The following is a 6,335-nucleotide window of genomic DNA, read 5'->3' on the forward strand; positions in this document are numbered from 1 at the left end:
AATATTTTATTCTGAGCCAATATAGCATTCAGAGTATCAATTTCAAGAATTTCCTTCCTCTGAGGCGTCCCATTACTCATAGGATTCCTTTCAGAAGTGTACATGAACTGGTTATTTGCAACTATGTCAATGAGTTCCTGAGCTTCTGCAGGCATTTTCTTTAGGTGAATGGATCCACCTGCAGAATGGTCCAATGTCATCTTTGATAATTCAGACAGACCATCATAGAATATATCCAGGATAGTCCATTCTGAAAGCATGTCAGAAGGACACTTTTTGGTCAGTTGCTTGTATCTCTCCCAAGCTTCATAGAGGGATTCACCTTCTTTCTGTTTGAAGGTTTGAACATCCACTCTAAGCTTGCTAAGCTTTTGAGGAGGAAAGAACATGGCTAAGAAAGCCGTGAACAGCTTATCCCAAGAGTTCAGGCTATCTTTAGGTTAAGATTCCAACCATATTCTAGCTCTGTCTCTTACAGCAAACGGGAAAAGTATAAGCCTGTAGACCTCAGGATCAACCCTATTGGTCTTAACAGTATCACAGATTTGCAAGAATTCAGTTAAGAACTGAAAAGGATCTTCTGATGGAAGTCCATAAATCTTGTAATTCTGTTGCATCAGAGAAACTAATTGAGGCTTTAGCTCAAAATTGTTTGCTCCAATGGCAAGGATTGAGATACTTCTTCCATGCAAGTTGGAATTTGGTGCAGTAAAGTCACCAAGCATCTTCCTTGCATCTCCATCATTATTATTATTTTCGGCCATGTCTCCTTCTTTTTCAAAAATTTCTGTCAGATTTTCTCCAGAGAGTTGTGCTTTAGCTTCCCTTAGCTTATTCTTTAGAGTCCTTTCAGGTTCTGGATCAGTTTCAACAAAAATGTTCTTATCCTTGTTCCTGCTTATATTAAAAAGAAGAGAACAAAAAAGAAAATATGGAATCCTCTATGTCATAGTATAGAGATTCCTTATATGAGTATAAGAAGAGAAGGATGGAAGAAAGAAAAGATAAGAATTCAAAAATAAAATAAAATAAAAATATTTTTATTTTTAATCTAAAATTAAAGTTAAAATTCGAAAATTAAAAAGACAAATGAAATTAAATAAAAAAAATTTAAAACAATTAGTTAATTAAAAAGGAATTTTGAAAAAGAGGAAGGTGATTTTCGAAAATTAGAGAGAGAGAGAATTAGTTAGGTAGTTTTGAAAAAGATAAGAATCAAACAAAAAAGATAGGGTTAATTTAAAAAAGATTTGAAAATCAATTTGAAAAGATAAGAGGTTAGAAAAGATTTTGAAGTTAATTTTGAAAAAGATGTGATTGACATTTATTTTGAAAAAGATTTGAAAAAGAAATTTGAAAAAGATTTGATTTTGAAAATTAAAGTTGATTACTTGACTAATAAGAAACAAAAAGATATGATTTAAAATTTAAAGATTGAACCTTTCTTAAGAGGCAAGTAACAAACTTTAAAATTTTTGAATCAATCACATTAATTGTTAGTAAAGATTTTGAAATTATGAAACAAAATAAGAAAAAGATTTTTGAAAATCAATTTGAAATTTTCGAAAATATGAAAGAAAAAATGAAAAAGATTTGATTTTTGAAAAAGATTTGAAAAAGATAGGATTTTTAAATTGAAAATTTGATTTGACTCATAAGAAACAACTAGATTTTAAAAATTTTTGAAAAAGTCAACTCAAATTTTCGAATTTTATGAGATGAAAAAGGGAAAGATATTTTTTTTTATTTTTGAATTTTTAATGAAGAAAGAGAAAAACACAAAAAAGACACAAGACATAAAATTATGAATCAAAACACACAATGCATGCAAGAACACTTTGAATGTCAAGATGAACACCAAGAACACTTTGAATGTCAAGATGAACACCAAGAACTTTATTTTTGAAAACTTTTAAGAAGAGAGAAACATGCAAGACACCAAATTTAGAAATTGACAATATTTAGACACTAACAAATTGAAAATGCATATGAAAAACAAGAAAAGATACAAAACATGAAAAACTAAAGATCAAACAAAGACAATCATCAAGAACAACTTGAAGATCATGAAGAACATCATGCATGAGTTTTTGAAAAATGCAAGAAAGAGATAAACATGCAATTGACACCAAACTTTAAAACTGACACAAGACTCAAACAAGAAACATCAAATTAATTTTTTATTTTATGATTTTAGAAAATTTTTTTTATTTTTGAAAATTAATTGGAAAAAGAAAATTAAGGATTTCAAAATTTTTAATGAGAATTCCAGGAATCATGAAATGTTAGTCTAAAGCTTCGGTCCAGGAATTAGACATGGCTCACTAGCCAGCCAAGCTTTCAGTGAAAGCTCTGGTCCAAAATACTAGACATGGCCAATGGCCAACCAAGCTTCAGTAGATACAAATCAGGCATATAACAGCTGATTAGATGAGAGTCCAAGGGCTCTTGCCATGATAGCTGGAAGCCTCAATCCAAAAATTTAGACATGGCTTGACAGCCAGCCAGGCTTCAACAAATCATGAAGAAACTCTAGAATTCATTCTTAAAAATTCTGAAGAACATAGAACAAGATGAACTGTCAGTTGTCCAAACTCGAACAATCCCCGGCAACGGCGCCAAAAACTTGGTGCGCAGAAAACGTGATCGTTCATTCCTTGGTAACGGCGTCAAAAACTTAATACGCACGTTTATAATTTTAGTTCTTTGTCACAACTTCACACAACTAAGCAGCAAGTGCACTGGGTCGTCTAAGTAATAAACCTTACGTGAGTAAGGGTCGATCCCACGGAGATTGTCGGCTTAAAGCAAGCTATGGTCACTTTGTAAATCTCAGTCAGGCGGATTCAAATGGTTATGGTGAATTGATAATTAAAATATAATTAAAATATAAAATAGGATAGAGATACTTATGTAATTCCTTGGTGAGAATTTCAGATAAGCGTATAGAGATGCTTTTGTTTCTCCTGAACCTCTGCTTTCCTGCTGTCTTCATCCAATCATTCCTACTCCTTTCTATGGCAAGCTTTATGTAGGGCATCACCGTTGTCAATGGCTACTTCCCGTCCTCTCAGTGAAAATGGTCCAAGATGCGCTGTCACCGCACGGCTAATCATCTGTCGGTTCTTGATCATACTGGAATAGGATTCAATAATTCTTTTGTGTCTGTCACTACGCCCAGCAATCGCGAGTTTGAAGCTCGTCACAGCCATCCCTTCCCGGATCCTACTCGAAATACCATAGACAAGGTTTAGACTTTCTGGATCTCAAGAATGGCCGCCAATAGTTCTAGCCTATACCACGAAGACTCTGATCTCACAATCAGAAGGCTAAGAGATACATATTCAAGCTTGTTTACATGTAGAATGGAAGTGTTTGTCAGACACGCGTTCATAAGTGAGAATGATGATGAGCGTCACATAATCATCACATTCATCATGTTCTTGTGTGCGAATGAATATCTTAGAGAAGAAATAGGCTTGAATTGAATAGAAAAACAGTAGTACTTTGCATTAATTCATGAGGAACAGCAGAGCTCCACACCTTAATCTATGGTGTGTAGAAACTCTACCGTTGAAAATACATAAGTGAAAATAGGGTAGACATGGCCGAGTGGCCAGCTCCCATGGAGGTCTAGAGATCTAAAATGATCAAAAGATTCGATGATCAAAAGATATAAATACAATAGTAAAAAGTCCTATTTATACTAAACTAGTTACTAGGGTTTACAGAGATAAGTAAATGATGCAGAAATTCACTTCCGGGCCCACTTGGTGTGTGCTTGGGCTGAGCATTGAAGCTTTCATGTGTAGAGGTCTTCCTTGGAGTTAAACGCCAGTTTGTAACCTGTTTCTGGCGTTTAACTCTGCTTTGCAACCTGTTTCTGGCGTTTAACTCCAGAATAGGGCAGAGAGCTGGCGTTTAACGCGAGTTTGCGTCGTCTATACTCGGGCAAAGTATGGACTATTATATATTGCTGAAAAGCCCTACATGTCTACTTTCCAACGCAATTAAGAGCGCGCCATTTGAACTTCTGTAGCTCCAGAAAATCCACTTTGAATGCAGGGAAGTTAGAATCCAAGAGCATCTGCAGTCCTTCTTCAGCCTCTGAATCTGATTTTTGCTCAAGTCCCTCAATTTCAGCCAGAAATTACCTGAAATCACAGAAAAGCACACAAACTCATAGTAAAGTCTAGAAATGTGATTTTTATTTAAAAACTAATAAAAATATACTAAAAACTAATCAAATCTTACTGAAAATTATGTAAAAATAATGCCAAAAAGCGTATAAATTATCCGCTCATCAGTCTCCCCTAGTCGAAAGTTTTCCTCCATGTTGATGTACTTCTCTGCTCGTTCTTGCACTTTGTTCAGAGATGTGGGGTGTTTTTTCGATATAGATTGACTAAAAGGTCCCTCTCGCAGGCCATTGATGAGGCCCATGATGGCGGCCTCTGTTGGTAGGCTTTGTATGTCCAGGCATGTTTTGTTGAATCTTTCCATGTAGCTGTAAAGACTATCCCGATCTCCTTGCTTGATTTCAAATAGCCTTATCTTTTTGGATGGAGAATCTGGCCAGAAATTTCCTAGCTAAGTCGTCGAAGCTTGAGATGGATCTAGGAGGTAGATTGTCAAACCACTTGATTGTTGTTTTCGTTAAAGTAGTTGGAAAGGCTTTGCAACGAACTGCATCCGAGGCGTCGGTGAGGTACATTCTACTTTTGAAATTGCTGAGATGATGGCCGGGGTCTGTAGTGCCATCGTACAAAGTCATATCTGGAAGTTTAAAGTCCTTTGGGATTTTGGTCTTCATGATCTCCTTAGTAAACGGATCTTGGTCCTTGCTGGAGCTATCCTAATTAGAGGATTGATTAGCTTTGGCCTTGAGATCGGCTTCAATTTTTAGGAGTTTGTCCTCCAACTCCCGGCGTCGTCTTATTTCCCTTTGTAGGTTTTTCTCAGCTTCTCGTTGATGCTCCGCCTCTTTTTCGAGTTGCTTTAAGCGATCTTGAAGTGCCTCCATGGCTCCCACAGTTGATGAATCATTGTTTTTGTTAGGTTGAGGAGTATCGTTTGGTGTAGTGTCCGCGTTCTTGTGCGACGTTCTATCTTTCAGAACCGAATCGTGGTCGTTGTCATGGTCATCCTCCATGGTGATGGGATGACTTTGAGGTCCCCGGCAACGGCGCCAATGTTCTGAGGGTTACCTGAAACTATAGGTTGATCTCGGACGAGATCTTCTGTGCTGGTCGGATATGACGTGTCCGGCTGGTGGGCGGCGGCCGGAGCTGTCTTGTCCGACTTGTTGGACTGGATGTGCTGCTGATCCTTCATCACCGGAGGGTGGTGGTACCTGCAAGGGACTCCGATGCTTAAGTTAGCAAGGGTATTAGGCAGGTTTTTAGTAGAATCAGAGTATGAGTTATACCTGGGTGCTCCAGTGTATTTATAGAGGTGTGGAGTGACCTTCTTAGATAAGATAAGTTAGTTATTTTTATCTTATCTTATCTTATCTTTAAGTGAGGTTAGCTTATCTTCAAGGGAACTGCCCTTATCTCTATAGGCTTGGGCTGCCTTTGGATCTGGGTCGTATTCCTTGAGTTGGGCCCTTTTTGGGCTTTCTTGTCGATTTGGCCGAGCTCTTTGGGAAGAGGTCAGATAGTCTGACCTAAAGAGGTCGGTCGCTTTGTCGCTATCATCCCAGGCCGGATAGCTCGACCCAGGGTATGAACAGATACCAAACTTAAAAATTTTGAATTTAGACAGCAATAATTTCAAAAAATAAAAAATAAAAAACACTAAAAGACACTAAACTTAAAAATTTTGAAATTAAATGACACAAATTTCGAAAATAGAGAGAGAAAAATACTAAAAGACACTAAATTTAAAAATTTTGAAATCAAACAAGGAAAAATATAAAGAAAAATTCAAACACAAAGAAAGACAACAAGAACAATTTTCAAAGGTTCAAGAAAAGAAATGAAAACTAAAGGGACATCAAACTTAATTTGTGACACCAGACTCAAACAAAAGAAAAAGATGACTCAAGATGGAAATATTTTTGAAAAATTTTAAACAAAAGAAAATAAGAGACACAAAAAGAAAAACAGTAAAAGTACCTGATCTAAGCAGCAAGACAACCGTTATTTTGTCAATCACGAACAATCCTCGGCAACGACGCCAAAAACTTGGTGTGCAAAAATGAAACTCGCACAACTGAACCGGCAAGTGCACCGGGTCATCCAAGTAATACCTCAGGTGAGTGAGGATCGATCCCACGAGTATTGTTAGATTCAGCAAGCTATGGTTATCCTGTAGATCTTGGTTAGGTGAAT

The 6,335-nt window shown here is 36.6% G+C and overlaps 1 non-coding gene across 1 annotated transcript; it reads left to right on the forward strand.

Annotated features, from left to right (window-relative positions):
• Nucleotides 1-254: 254 nt before the first annotated feature.
• Nucleotides 255-362, forward strand: LOC148544293 (small nucleolar RNA R71). The gene has a single exon (XR_015900404.1). It is a non-coding gene; the product is annotated as a small nucleolar RNA R71 (small nucleolar RNA).
• The last annotated feature ends 5,973 nt before the right edge of the window (nucleotides 363-6,335 follow it).

Source organism: Arachis ipaensis, chromosome B9, assembly GCF_059453495.1.
Source record: "Arachis ipaensis isolate K30076 ecotype BB chromosome B9, ASM5945349v1, whole genome shotgun sequence".
Classification (NCBI taxonomy): Eukaryota; Viridiplantae; Streptophyta; class Magnoliopsida; order Fabales; family Fabaceae; genus Arachis; species Arachis ipaensis.